The sequence below is a fragment of the Podarcis erhardii genome (genome assembly GCF_964252035.2).
Source record: "Podarcis erhardii genome assembly, chromosome: 4".
In the NCBI taxonomy this organism is placed as follows: Eukaryota; Metazoa; Chordata; class Lepidosauria; order Squamata; family Lacertidae; genus Podarcis; species Podarcis erhardii.
In genome coordinates this window covers 47,157,243-47,173,273 of record NC_138508.1, presented here as the reverse complement: position 1 = coordinate 47,173,273, position 16,031 = coordinate 47,157,243, and the positions used below count along the sequence as shown (strand labels likewise).

At 40.3% G+C, this 16,031-nt stretch overlaps 1 protein-coding gene across 1 annotated transcript in view; it reads right to left on the bottom strand.

Annotated features, from left to right (window-relative positions):
• Nucleotides 1-1,116: 1,116 nt before the first annotated feature.
• The window catches only part of LOC309340033 (uncharacterized protein), a 194,880-nt gene continuing 179,965 nt past the window's right edge, over nucleotides 1,117-16,031 (bottom strand). The window contains exons 8-10 of the mRNA XM_081858558.1: nucleotides 7,695-7,880; nucleotides 6,159-6,325; nucleotides 1,117-3,876 (exon numbers count right to left, since the gene is read on the bottom strand). The gene's annotated coding sequence lies outside the window, so the exon portion shown is untranslated. The remainder of the gene's footprint in view (nucleotides 3,877-6,158; nucleotides 6,326-7,694; nucleotides 7,881-16,031) is intronic.

Below are 16,031 nucleotides of genomic sequence, written 5' to 3'. Positions count from 1 at the left end.
AGCTCTGGAGCTTTCTCAATGCCATGTAATAATGCTGTATCCCAATATATCATACTTGCACTCAAGACAAAGAAGATGATGCCCCATGATTTCTAACCATGAGGAGCATCTTTTTCCTTAAGCAAATGTGTACTTTCTGAAAACTTTGTGCTGTGCATGTGTAATTCAATCATATAAATGTGTGTGACTAAAGGTCACAGGTCTTCTGTCTCACTAAACAATAGATAATGAAACAGGCTAAACTATTTGTTTCAGGAAAGTGACAAGATAGTGGAGTAATATAATATTTCTATTTTTTTATTTTTATTTTATATATATATATATATATATATTATTAATTTTCAAATTCACTCCATACATCTTAGTTACATCTTATTTCTCTTTTTTCGACTTCCCTCAACTTGACTGTAAATCCTTCATATTTTAACTTTAAACACCTTTCTTTTTTGTTGTTTATATTATTGCTGTAAAGCTTCATCCCCTTTTAATATATTTCCCATCACAATGCTTCATGAGTAATATAATATTTCTAGCTGGGAGATCCAGTATTCCTTTACTTCAATATCTTCAATATTATCTGATACAAATCCTGGGAAATATATGTAACACCCAGTTTGCATGCACTACTAAAACTTTGAGCTTTAGATATGAGTCAAAGCACTGTAAATTGGATGACAACTCAGCCGCAGCCTTGTTATAATTGGCAGGCTTTGATTCAGGTCCACCCAGAGTCTGATCCTAAATGGCTGCTTTCCCAAGAGATACAAACTGGCTGTTACATTTGATGCTTTGCAAGGATAGTGGTGCTATTCCATGTGTCATTTAAAACCCAGAAAGGTCCATTACTTGCAGGAGATACAGACATATTATTGTGCCAGCATAGAAAGTAGTGGGATGACTTGAAATATAATAGAATCTTTCATAAAATGCAATAATTGTTTCTTGAATCCTAGATATACTAATCAACAGGAGGCTTCATGTGACCAAAATCCACCTGTCATGTCTTTTCAAGGGAAACGTTATTGAAGTGAGGCTTCCTGCAGCACAACATCTTTTTTCTACTTGTTCAAGTCTCCAATGACCTGGAGGAAGTGGGAGATCAACTCAAGAATATAATCCAATAAAAAAACCTCTTTATTTCCTGAAGCGGACCATAACTGAAAGATGTCTATAAGTTTGACATAACAGGAAAGAATGGACAATATCAGCTGATGAGTGTACCTCATGTTTGTTACATTCAAACTTTGCATATTTAGGAGCTATTTCTACAATCAGCACCTAACTATCATCATATGTAAAATGGCCATGAGGGACCAGAATGGAAACACAAGATCGCATATATTAATCTACCCAGCTCTGCCTTTGCAATCCAAGCATTTTGGCAAGATGCCAACTTTCCTTAAATTCTCTGCTAATAATTTCTTCTAAGGTATGCAACCCAGCCTGCACCCTTACTTTTCTTACACCCCATTAAAGGCTGGGTGTGCAGACACTTGGCACATGAGAAACATCCCACTAGCACTGCTGCCAAACATATTTTTAATTAGTGGCAAGACACATATACTGAAAAAGATATGCAGTGCCAAAAGGAACCCCGGGGTCCTGATAATCCAAATCTTTATTACTGAGTAATGGAACACGATACCTGACAACCCTGAGTCGTGGATGTTGCCAAGTCAAGGACATAAATAACAACACAGAGATTAATGTCACCCCTACTGCTATTGAGCATTAGCATGGCAATGGTCTGGTCCCCCATACTGGCACAAACTAATTCTGCCTAGCGGGAGAACCCAACCTCTTTCCGCTAATGTGCTCATTGGGAAGAAAATTAAAACTGCCTCATACTTCACCACTGTCTTGTAAACCTAGGATCTTAATAACTTTATGGATTCAGAACTAGGAGAATAAAGCCCTAGAATTGTATTTTGTTTAATAAACATGGGCAGTGCATGAGAAATACAATATTGAAAAGACTCTTTTACACCTTTCCAACTGTTCAAAAAATAATAATAAAAGAGACCATTTTAAATTCAACTGGATGAAATAGTACCTTATGTATGTACAGTAAATAATCTGCAACCAAATTGAATAAAAACCTGCAGAGCAAAAAAATTAAAAGGAGCACAAATTATATGAAGAAAGTAAACTTATTGCCAAGAATTTTACTCAAGTACTGAATATTTATTCATATCTATAAAGTACTATTTGTAATTAACCAGGACACCTAAATATTCAGTGGATGCAGATCGCTTGACTGAATAATTATGACTATGCTGTAAATGGAACAGGATGTACCTGTTAATGATGTTGCTGATGCCACATTTATTTTTGCCTTGTCCCAGATTTGCTACTGCCTGCTACAGAAATATCAGGGAATGTTGGGCACGGAAGAACTTCATTTACTTGAACATAAGAAGAGCCTGCTGGATCAGGCAAATGCCCCATCTACTCCAGCATCTTGTTCTGAAAGTGGCCAACCAGACGCTCATGGGAAACCTGCAAGCAGGACATGAGCGCAAGAGCATTCTCCCCTCCTGCAGCTTCCAGCATACTGCCTTCAACCAAGGAGGCAAAGCATAGCCATCAAGTCTAGTAGCCACTAGTGGCCTCACCCTTCATGGATTTCCCTAATTCTCTTTTAAAGCTATCCAAGTTGATATCCACGACTGCCTCCTGTGAAAGCAAGTTCCTACTGCATGAAGTACTTGGTTTTTTTTCTGTCCTGAGCAACTAAAAGGGTAGGAGGGAAAGGGAAGCAATCTAGGAGAAAATGAGGGAGGAAAATAGAGTGATGGGGAGGTAGGGGAAAGAAGGTAGTGTGCCACAGGAGTCAGGAGAGAGAATGGTGTGCCGGAAAGCCATATGTGTATACACACACACACACACACACACACACACCCCTCTCTTGGATCTAGTAAATGGATCCTCTTGAAAGTAATTTTTCACTCACACATCCTGCCTCATCAGCAATCAAATTACAGACCACATCTATCTCCATTGAATAAATTTTACAAATAAAAAAAATCTCATGCTTCCTACCACCATCATGGCACACAAAGCGTTTTGAGACCCAAATCCTTATGGATCCCCATATTTTTACAATGGGTTCTCTCAAGGACAAAAACACTGGATCTATGACCACACACCGGCAGGGTACCCTTATATATTTAACACACACACCTCCCCCCCCCCCCAGGAATCTTGTGTAAAATGCAGATTCAAGAGGATATTTTTTCATTCTACTGGCTCCAACTAACCCAGACTCCATTGAAATGTGTGTATGTGATTGTATCTTCTATCAGTCTGGAGCGTGTCTGTGAGGGAAAACTGACCTGGGGTGGGGATGGCAGAAGATACATCCAAAGGAGGTGACATCCATGGCATTTTCTCAAATACACCCTTAGACCCAAAGATGTTGGTTACCCCAGTGTAAAGAATTGTCACCTAACAATACAATCCTATGCAAATTTATTCAGAAGTGTTATACTGTATTCAGTGAGGCTTACTTCTTAGTGTGTTTAGGACACAATACTTTGAAATGTGCAAAAAGTCTAATAAAAATAGTTTTAGCAACGTTGGGATCTCAATTGCTATCAGGCTTCAAATCAATTGCTATCAAGTATGACCACAATAGGAGAAATATCTACATGCTGTTGTTTTACATAACTCCAGGGTACAGCTGTCTAGTTTTCCACCCAAGCAAATTCCCTTGGCCCTCTGCCTGCCATACTGTCCCTATGGTTTGTTTGTTCTATTGTTTTTCCAGTGGAGTGATGCATTGCTGTATCTTCCTTTGCTGCAGCTGAAGTAGAACCATCCATCATCCCAATCACTGCTGCGAAGGACCTTATGGACTGGGAGTAAATTATGAAGCTATGGGAAGAGAGAGAGTGAGGGAAAGAAAGGGAGAGATTACTTTTTGCAGAAACAGCTATTTTCTGCTAGTGTTTGTCTCTACATATTATTCCTTTCTTGCTTGAGATCATGATGAGGCCAATGCATGGGGGGAAAGGCTAATTAATTTAGGAAAATGGTGAATATAATCAATCCAAATACACTTAACATATACAAGGCTGGCTTGTCTCTTCGTTGCATTTGTGTTTCAGTAGTTGTGGTTTTCTTGTTAATGCAATGCAAATATTGAACCTAAAGGGAAAAAATGCCCTGTCAAGATCCAAACTGAAACTATAATTGATGTGTCTTTCTGTTATAGGTTCATTCCTATACTGACAACTAATATATTTCCGGATAGTGATGGTACCATATGCATCCCTAGTTACCATATGTAGCATATTTCTTTACTAGGTAAAATAATCACTTTCATCCTTAGAAACAACTCAGGTAAATATACAGAAGTTATTATTCTCTGTTACTAATGCTAGTCAGGTATGAATAAGACTAATAATAATGCAGCTGGTTATTGACACAATAGGTAACGCAATAGGCATACAGTGGTACCTCAGGTTATATAAGCTTCAGGTTACAGATGCTTCAGGTTACAGACTCCACTAACCCAGAAATAGTACCTCGGGTTAAGAACTTTGCTTCAGGATGAGAACAGAAATCGTGCTTCAGTGGTGCAGCAGCAGCAGGAGGCCCCATTAGCTAAAGTGGTGCTTCAGGTTAAGAACAGTTTCAGGTTAAGAACAGACCTCCGGAACGAATTAAGTACTTAACCCGAGGTACCACTGTATTTAAAACAGGACACTTGGAACTGTATGGTGTTCAAATGCAGCCATACCATTGTATTATGTAAAGATATTACAATACAGTGGTACCTCGGTTTACAAACTTAATCCGTTCTGGAGGTCTGTTCTTAAACTGAGGCGTGCTTTCCCTAATGAGGCCTCCCGCTGCCAGTGCCCTTCCACGGTTCAGATTCCGTTCTTAAGGTAAAGGTAAAGGGACCCCTGACCATTAGGTCCAGTCGTGGCTGACTCTGGGGTTGCAGCGCTCATCTCGCTTTATTGTCCGAGGGAGCCGGCGTACAGCTTCCAGTTTGTAAACCGAATTGTTCTTAAACCGGAATGTTCTTAAACCGACGTACCACTGTACTATCCATTTTATTTTCAGCCCATCCTAATCATCACTGGCATGAAATTTGCTTTTTTCAGTATCATTCCACTAAGCTGAGGATTTCATAGAACTATTCATCATGAACACAGAGCTCCTTTTTCAGTATTCGTAGCCATCATATAAAATACCAATGTAATGTTTGAGCTTAGTGTCCCCTGTTCCCCCTTCCATCTCCCCAGTGCAGATTTTATATTTACCTACATTAAGTGTCATTTGCCATTTTGTTTCCCAAACACTCAGATTAGAGGGGTTCTTTGGAAGCTTTTTGGAGTTGGCTTTGATTTTCACTATCCTGAATAATTGTGTGTCATATGCAAATTTAGCCACCTTACCCTGAACTCCAGAAGCCTCTGTTGTTCCTACAGATGCTGGGTGTTAGAGCTTTCATGTGCTCTGCATGGGAGTGGTAAGCAGGGATGTACTAGGTAGAATCTCCTCTCAGAACCTGCATGAGCAGCACAAAATGTGCACGCAAAGGCGTCTGTGTGACACCCCGCCCCCCCGAAAGCAAAATTCTTCAGGATTCTGAGTTATGTAGAAGTCTTCGTGCTTCTAGCTTTATGTGCTACAGATGACTGCTCTGTTTGGGTAGACATCAGAGGGGAGGGGTACTCAGTATGCCTCCATTCTCATGTAGAGCACCAGTCCCAACAACAATATTTTAGGGATCCTACCACTCATTTCCCTGTGAATGTCCATTTATTTTTGCAGTCTGCATTCTCTTCATCAAGCAGTTACAAATCCATAATAGCAGTTATTCTCTTATCCCATGACAGCTATGCTTACTCAAAAGTCTTTATTATAGACTTTGTCGAAAGACATCCAAGAATGCAATGTCTACTTCAGGGGTGGGGGACATCTTTATGTTGAAGGTCGCATTCCAATAGTGGGTAGAAACAAAGCTGATGGCCAAAAGGGCTGGAGCTAAAAGTGAGAAGGACCCGATTCAAAGTGGGCAGGGCCACTCCTTGTATCTCTCTTTCTGCTACCCTGTTCTCTGTCTTCCTAAACAAAAGAAAACAAGAAGAGCCCTGTTGGATCAGACTAATGGCTTATCTTGCCCAGCATCCTGTCCTCACAGTGGCTGGCTTTCTCTCTCTCTCCCTCTCCCCTACGCCTGTTTCTCTCACTTGGATTACTTTCTGGGTGGGGAGCAAGATGGCTTTCTTCCTCTCCACCTGGCACAGATATACAGTGGAAGGCAGATAGTTCTGTGGCTGCTTGAGCAGCTTGCTTGGCTCCCATGCTGGATAAGAAGAAAGAAGAAAGGTATCCTATTTGCAGAGAACAGTCCTATAACAATATGTTCGCCAGTCCTCATTAACAGTCTGGCAACAGTACTCTGAATTAAGCTGTATTTCCGACTTCAGAGACAGGCACATGTATAACAGATTACAAATAATTTATTCATTTTTTCCTGTTTTCCTTCAGTAATCCTTTCACCTATCTAAGAAGCCAAGCATCTTCCTAGTGGGTTTCTTACTTATGATGTAAACATTGACATATATATTGTTTGTTTTTAATTCTAGCATTTTTCTTTGATAGATGAAACACATAACAGGTGACAATGAAGCAGCTTGTGTTCCTTTTAAAATAATAAATTGGAGCAGACTTACAGATTTTAAAGAAAGTCTTTTTGTTCTGCTTCTGTTAAGCATGGTGTACATGTAAAGTTTCCTTCTGAAAGAGGGCTAATCCTGGAATACCATATAAAAGCAAAACATCAGGCTCATGCTAACCACTGGTTTAAATCCAAGAACCAGTTAATCCTTGAGGATCTCAGCCTTCAGTTTTATAGAAGTAAATTTCATACTCCTATGTAGGGTAGTGAACAGACTTTTAAAAGTTACAAAGCCCTCCCCCCTCAAAGGGGTTACCTGCTTAGATAATTTTATTACTATCAAGTGGTATATAGATTTTGTTAAATAAATAAAAATAAACCTGGATTAAATAGGATTGGACATATAGGCTAGCATTTTGAGGACAACAACATGTGAAAGCAGCAAAAAAACTTGAAAGCACGAGGAATGCTGATTCCACAGTAAATGCCCATCTTGAAACACCCAATGTAGTCTGCTGAATATTGCAATTTAACTTTGTCCTTTGACCTTGAGATATTCAGATTCATATTCTTTTTTTAAAACCGTAATCACTTCTGGGAAGGAACTATCTAGATTACATATGTTCCACGTGTAATATTTAGTGAGTAATGCTGGCAATATTCCCATAGTGTTCAATTTACACTGAGATACTCCTCTCAATAAAAAAAAGATTACTGGTTTGTAAGAAGATGTCAGAAAGCTTCCTAGTCCTTGCATTGCTCTCTCCTAACTCTTCCTGGATGCTGCTAGGCTGCTGATCAGTAAGTTGCCTGTTTGCTCTTGAAAACTGCTATACATAGGAAAGCTGCAGATGTTACACACAAGCAGTGGGAAGAAAGTACATTGACTTAAGATGTTTTCTTGCACTTCCACACAAGGCATACATTTCTGGTAGAGAAAATGAAATCTCCCACAGATCTCGAATTCACACAACTTCTGTTTCAAATTCTCACTTCACACATTACACAAGAAAAATGGAAGGAAAAGTGTAACTCATGCACCATCTGTCAACACGTGTATATCTTTTGAAGATGTCCTTAACAGTATAGATGTGCTTATGAAGAAATACAACTGAGTCCAACAGTCCCTTTCTCCACTTTCCTGACCAAAGAAACAGCTACTGCTCATCCACTGAAACTTTGGCTCTCTGCGAGAATGAAACCACAACTCCAAGTGCATAGTCTTTTGCTGCTCTGGATCCTGACCAGCATTCAATAAAAACCAAAAGCATTAAAGTTCAGTGTTTCTTTTAAATGAAAGACATTCTTTTGTGAAAATGGTACAGAATTATCTATTGGCTTTGCTTAGACAGTATAAGACAGTTTTGATATATTTTCTAGAGATTAGATTTAAATAGAATTTTAAATAATTGGATCAAGGGTGGTCAACATGGTGCTGTCCAGAAAGTGCTGGACTCCAGTTCCCTGAGTCCCAGTTAGTATGGCCAGAAGTCAGGGATGATGTGATTTGTAGTCCAGCAAATGTGGAAGGAGCCACATTGGTTACCTGTGAAATAGAGCCTTTATAATAGAACTCATCTGAGTCATCAATATTAGCATGGCAGTCCCACCATTTTCTATACATACGTGATCTCTTACAACTCTATAATTTTTTGATTCTATGGTTCTATGTTGCTTTATTTGAAAGAAACTCAGCAAGAGGGAGATCCCAAGAACAGTCGAGTTAGAACAAAAGACTTTTTCCACAGACTAAACTGGCAAGATTTTAATATGAGTATTAAAAACAAACTAACTTTAGAAGGGAAGAATAAGATAATTATTAAGCAGATGACAGGAGACTTCCACCAGCTTTAATTGGCACTTAGTTGAACATAGTGGCACTTAGTGGAATCTGAAGAGAAAGAGTTCCCTTCCCCTTGCTCATGATTATAAATAAAAGTACATCTTCTCACAACACGTAACTCATTGAATTCACTTCTCAAATATATGATGCTTAGATAGCATTAATGGGGAATTAGACAAACTCATGAGGTCCAAGTCTATCAAAGTTTATTAACCATGCTTGCTAAATATAACTTCTAGTGTGTGCCTTTGAATACCAGTTGCTGAAAAGAGTCATTCCTACTTGCAAGCTCCCTAGACTGACTAGCCACAGTTGGAAACAGCTTACTAGATCAGAAGAACCTTATCAAGTAGAATTTTAAAAATATTAAAATCATAGCTCTTGGGTTGCAGAAAATAATTTAGCATTGAAATGTGTCCTCTGTAAATGCTAATGTTGGATAGTTTTCTGATGCTCACAGAATGCTGGATGCTGGAATATAGAAAGTATCAAACAACTGTTTTTAACACCCAGTTGTATCTGATACCTGACACTTCATATTAGACAGTATTCCATAGATGTCATGCAGTGACATTTAGCATTTAATTGTGCCAAAAGCAGAAATGCAATGTTATGTGATGCCAGTTTTCAAACTTTCTATCATTACTTCCCCAATGCCTGTTAAAGATTTCCCCATCTGTCTGTGGATGATTGTGTTGCTCCTTGGTTAGCAAGGGGGGTTTGGAAATCAATCCACAAGGGCTTGGGCAGCATTCACTTGGTAGAATCATAGAATTGTAGAGTTAGAAGAGTTTCTGAAGGTCATCTAGCCCGAACCCCTGCAATGCAGGAATCTCAACTAAAGCATCCATGGCAGGTGGCCATCCAACCTCTGCTTATAAACCTCCAAGGAAGGAAAATCCATGGCCATCCAAGGGATTCCATATCACCATTGAACAGCTCTTACTGCCAGAAAGTTCTTCTTTCAGTTTAGTCAGAATCTCTTCCCTTGTAACTTGAAACTATTAGTTCAGGTCCTACCCTTCGGAGCAGGAGAAAACAACCTTACTCCATCTTCTATGTGACAGCCCTTAAGATATTTAAAGATGGCAATCATACCTTCACTCACTCTCCTTTTTTACAGGCTAAAAATACCCAGTTACCTCAATCGTTCATCTTAAGGCCTGGTTTCTAGACCCTTGATTATCTTGGTCACTTTCTTCTGCACACATTCTAGCCTTTTAAAATAAAAATCAGCATTCTTCTGCACACATTCTAGCCTTTTAAAATAAAAATCAGCATTCTTAAAGTACAGAGTGCATGTTCGACTGCAGTCAGCTTTCCCTTGTCTCTGTATCATGAAACCCAAAAGGACATGATAATATCTTTCCAAATACTTCCAGTACTTCTACTTCATCTATCACTTCCTCCCTGATTTGTTTGTTTGTTTCAGGAAAGGGCCACTTGTTTCATCTTATGCAGATAGGATGATGTTATCAATGCCCCTTCCAGTCATTCTGTACAAGATTTCAAATTGGTTTAAAACTTCAGTTTAGCTTACTAGTGAACTTGGTTTAAAGTCTTTATGATATATTACATTGTTTAACTACTGCAATTTGAGGACAAAACATCGCTCTGAGTAAGCCCCTCTGAAAAGGGGCAACCCATCAAAATACAGAATACTGAAAAGGTCAGCTGGAAATGGCATAGGATTATATTTCATAAAATATAGGCGTTGCATTTCAGAAACCTTATTTGTGTGACAAAATTGTGACAAGAACACAGGTTGGCATAAAATCAATATGCTCAGTCAAGGCCTGTAATAAATAATAGAAATGAAGAAAAGCATAAATTTAGCCAGTTTTCATTACAAGTTAAAGTCAGTCTAATTTCCTAGGTGAGTTCTAGGAACGGCATAATTTCCAAAGAAAAATCAGACCCAGAATATTTCTCTCCCCCACCCCTCGTAAGGTGCTAATACAAGCTTCAAAAAGAAAAATATGTTTACTGCTTTCATATACACAAGGGGTGATGCTGTTAGGCAGTTATCAGTGTCTGGAGAGTAGATATGGAAGGACCATTAGCTCAGGAAAAAGGAAAAATTCAAACTCACAAACTATAAAATACTACCAGGGTAAATGTACTGTGGTCAAATTTCAACTATTGTAAAACTTCTAGTGCTTTCTTATATAGGAAAAGTGAGAACAACCAGTACCTGAAAGAGATTAGAGCATACATCCCCAAGCATTTTGGGTCTGGGGGCACATTTGAAAATCAAAGAAGCACCATAAAATAATGATTTTGCAGAACATGACACTCAGAAACTCAACCCCACAGGACCAAATAATAAAAAGCAGACAAAATACACCCATACACACCAAAAAGAAGCAGGTAACACACCCAAAATAAAAGAAAACGAAGCAGCAACACACACACACAAAAACACGTAAAACACACCCAAAACCATCATACCAAAAAGTGGGCAAAGTACCCACCAAAAATCTTAAAGCAATCAATCTCTCCCAAAGCAGCCAAAGGAAAAAAACAACCAATGCACACCTAATATACAGTACAAACGAAAGAAGGCAAAACATGCATGGCACACAAACCAAAACTCCCTGAACCTTTCTCCCTCTGCAAAAAAAGCCAGGAAATACACCCCCCCCCCCCGACACTCTCATGCTCTCCAAGTGTTGCAGTTCCCCTTTACTATTCCATTCTAAGTTAGAGTGGGAGACAGCAAGCCTACTCACTGGCCTCCTAACGCCCTGCCTTAAGATCAGAAAAATAGCCATCTTAGACCGGACCAAAGGCCCATCTAGTCCAGCATCCTTTTCTCACAACAGCCAATTAGATGCCTAATAAAAGCTTCCTTCCTTTTCTTTCTTATAAAGAACACATCTGGTCCTCATTCTCAGGAAAGGGAAGGAATAGGGCAAGGTGGCTACAGGCCTCCCCTCACTTTCTAGTTAACCCAGTGCCATCCAAGTTTTTTAGGTTTTTTTTCAAGCCCCCAAACCTCAAATTTATTTTTAAACTAAATCTAGGAGGGGCAGAAAACATCGGCAAGTAACAACGGTTATGTCTGGGACGGGGTAGTAGAACATGCATGGGTGCTGCATTTGGCGAGGGGGTCCAGGATGCATTCTACCAGGTGAAAAGGTATCCAGGCTCCGTTAAAGAAAAGTTTGCTATGTCTGCAGCCATAGGGATCCTCAGTTTTTAGTGAAGTGCAGCCAGCAGTCTGAATGCTTTGTGCTCCCCTCTGACATTAATTCAGGCAGTGCTGTGTTTGAGCACGCATGCTTGCTTGGGAGCCTGCCAAAAAGCTCAAAGCTTTATCATTATTGTGTCAGGCCCTGATTGATCCAGCTAAGTGCCAATTACCTAGCCAGCCAATCATAGTTAAGGTGAGTCAGGACTGGCTGCAATCTACCTTCTCACCATCTTCCCACATCTGTCTGTCTGTCCCTTTTGCTGCCATGATGCTTGTCTTATGTAAAGGGGGGTTGGTAATTTGTTGTTTTGATGGCTTGTTGTTGTTGTTGTTGTTGTTGCTGCTGTGTGTGTATTTCTGCCAACTTTCAAGGGTGTGTACAGCACATGAAGACATGATGGGGCCTTGGGTTTCTCTGGTGGGCTAATCTGGGGTTTCAGCTGGCATTCAGAATATGAGTTGAGGCAAGATCACTAAAGGTTTTAACATAAACAGTGGGGCCTCATGTAGCCTTTGATATATCAATATCATTACACTTTAATTTGTTTTTCAATTGCTTACTTATGTAGACTTCCAAGTGTGCATATTATATAAAGAGCTTAGATACCGTGGTCTAGCTCAGCCTCATTTATCCCTTGATGTTTGGCACAGGTGGGGAACCTGTGGCCTTCAATATGCTGTTGGGTCCCAGTGCTCATCAACCCTACCAAGCATAGCCAGGAGTCAGGGGTGAGGACAGCTGTGCTCCCAACAACACCTGGAGGCCCACAGATCCCCTATCCTTGATGGCTGACATACTGAGAGATATGTTCTCTTCTGGTCCTGCACACTGATTGGTTTAAATTCATATCCATAGGAGCCCAGGGCAGCTTGCAACCTGAGAACCATCCCTTCTTCTCATCTGAGAATAAGAATAAAGATGTGTATGTGACAAGAACCTGAGTTACAGTGTTTTATCATCAGACTGTAATTAATTGATCTTTTCCATGGCTGGCACCAAACATTTTGCAGTCTGAGGGAAAGAACACAATGGGGCACTCCCTATTTCACATGCAGAATCCAATCAGTCTGGTTGTTGAATATTATTTCATCGCTGGCAACAGGACAGCATCCTGCACAACACCTGACGAGTCTAGCTTAAGAGTGGTTTCCACTGCCTTATCCACCAGCATCCATACCCTGAGGCAGTTACCTCACTCTGCCTAAACGATGAATCAGCCCTGAATTTCCTTTCAATATTCTTATGAAAGAAAGAAGAGTCGTTATACAAGGAAAGTTCCAGGCTAAACACATAAAAATGAGTTCATTTTCCTGATTAAACCGGCTTTCAGAATTTACTACCATGAGATGTGCTGATGACTGGTGATAATATACATTGTTGGAGCCAAAAAAGAGACAGTATGCTGCTCATGGCCTACAGAAGGCATGAGAACACAAGAGCCTTTCTGGATCTGCCTAGATTCCTGTTTCCCACTGTGGCCAGCTCAGTATCCTTGGGAAGCCTACAAGCAGGATAAGACTCATTATTTTTGTAAACAGAATGCTGGACTTGATAGACCTTACTTAATTTGACCCAGCGACAGAATTCTTACATTGCTAATATTTCTAATGTAACTATCAGAGGTTGCTTATGGACCAGTTCTTCTAATCTATTGTGCAAAACTGCAAAGTGTTCCACTACCTCCAATTCACATCTGCAAAACACATTTTTCAGGGAGAAGGTGTTCCTGTAAACAATTAGAGCCTCAGCTTGCAAGAAAATGAGGCCACTTAAATCTTAGTAGTGGTAGATTCAGTTTCCTTCAAGCATATTTTATGCGTACAAGATGTGTGTGCCTTAAAAATGTATACAATGAATAATAGGCATCATAGAAATGCCTTTCGTTAATTATGCAATCTTGAATTTATATCAAGACTTTGGCAGAAGTATTGCACTCTTGCTCCCCCTACTGGATCAATATGATATGTTTTCTATAATTAATGTTTACAATGCTACAAATTATACATTTAATCCAATCATTTTCAGTGTTTTAGATAAGCTTATTTAAAGTTAGAATGTAATTTGCCAGGCAGAACAGCGTTTAACCAATGTGTGTGGACAGCACATACTTGTGAAATCAGCTACCACAAGATGTCGGAGCTGAAGAGACTTGGGGCACAGGTAGTCTTTTCACCAATCCTTCCTGTTGAAGGTCATGGCCCAATAAGAGAGAGGAAAATACTTGAGGTAAACCTCTGTCTGCGCAGGTGGTATTGTCAGGAAGGATTTGGCTTCTTGGATCATGGTCTCCACTTCTTTGAGGTGGGACTTCTGGGGAGAGATGGGCTGCACCTCACAGCCGTTGGCAAGAATTTGTTTGCCAAGAGTCTTTAGAATCTGATCAGGAGAGCTTTAAACTAGATATTGAAGGGGAGGGATAAAACAATACGAATGACAAAAGAGCACCTGACACTGGGGATAATAGCTTCATTGACGAATAGAAAACTGTGGTGGTGCGCCAGAAACCTACTAAAGGGCAAGAAACTACAGGAAACAAGCAGCTGCAGGGAACAACTCATGGTCTCAGTTGTCTCTACACAAATGCACAGAGTATGGGAAACAAACAAGATGAACTGGAGCTTTTAATACAGGATGGCAAATATGACCTGGTAGGCATTACTGAAACCTGGTGGGATGAAACTCATGACTGGAATGTAGGAATTGAGGGGTATAACCTGTTCAACAGGAACAGACCAAACAGGATGGGAGGAGGAGAAGCATTATATATAAAGGATGTGTACACTTGTGAACAAATCTATGACCTGGAGCATGAAAAGCAGATTGAGAGTATATGGGCAAAAATTGTAGGAAAGAAACAACAGTGACCTAACTGTGGGTGTCTGCTATAGACTGCCAAGCCAGACTGAAGACTTGGATGATGCCTTACTAGAGCAGATTATCAAACATTCAAAAAGGAGAGAAATAGTAATCATGGTGGACTTCAACTTCCCTGATAACTGTTGGGACTCAAACTCTGCCAGGAGTGTAAGGTCTGACAAATTTCTCCATTGCATCGCTGACAATTTTGTTTTCCAGAAGGTAGAAGAACCAACAAAGGGATCATCTAGCTTGGACCTGGTCCTCACCAATAGGAAGGAGCTGATTGATGAAGTGGAAGTGCTTGGAAACTTGGGAGGGGTTTTCCCCTGGGTTTCAGGATACAGAGGCAAGGGAAAACTGAGTGTAGCTGGACACACACTTTGGCCAATTTTGAAAAGCTGAAGGAGCTATTGGGTGTGATCCTGTGGTCAGAAATACTCAGTGAGAAGGGAGTCCAAGAATGATGGGACTTTCTAATAGGAGAAATATTGAAGGCACAAATGCAGACAATACCAACCAGAAGGAAAAGTGGGATGCATCTAGATAAACCTTGGGGTCCCTCCCAACTCTATGATTGTATGTGGCAATGAGCTCCAGTTTAGATGGCTTTAAAAGGAGATAGGATAAATTCATGGACAATTAGGGCTACTAGTCATAGCAATCTGCAGCCTCCAGTTTCAGAAACAATATGCTATTGAATATGCTATTGAATCTTGTAAAGAAGCTGGTAAAATGCGGTCTTGACTATGCTACCACTCAGTGGATTTGTAACTGGCTGACTGACCGAACCCAAAGGGTGCTCATCAATGGTTCCTCTTCATCCTGGAGAAGAGTGACTAGTGGGGTGCCACAGGGTTCTGTCTTGGGTCCGGTCTTATTCAACATCTTTATCAATGACTTGGATGATGGACTCAAGGGCATCCTGATCAAATCTGCAGATGACACCAAACTGGGAGGGGTGGCTAACACCCCAGAGGACAGGATCACACTTCAAAACAACCTTGACAGATTAGAGAACTGGGCCAAAACAAACAAGATGAATTTTAATAGGGAGAAATGTAAAGTATTGCACTTGGGCAAAAAAAATGAGAGGCACAAATATAAGATGGGTGACACCTGGCTTGAGAGCAGTACATGTGAAAAGGATCTAGGAGTCTTGGTTGACCACAAACTTGACATGAGCCAACAGTGTGACGCGGCAGCTAAAAAAGCCAATGCAATTCTGGGCTGCATCAATAGGAGTATTGCATCTAGATCAAGGGAAGTAATAGTGCCACTGTATTCTGCTCTGGTCAGACCTCACCTGGAGTACTGTGTCCAGTTCTGGGCACCACAGTTCAAGAAGGACACTGACAAACTGGAACGTGTCCAGAGGAGGGCAACCAAAATGGTCAAAGGCCTGGAAACGATGCCTTATGAAGAACGGCTAAGGGAGCTGGGCATGTTTAGCCTGGAGAAGAGGAGGTTAAGGGGTGATATGATAGCCATGTTC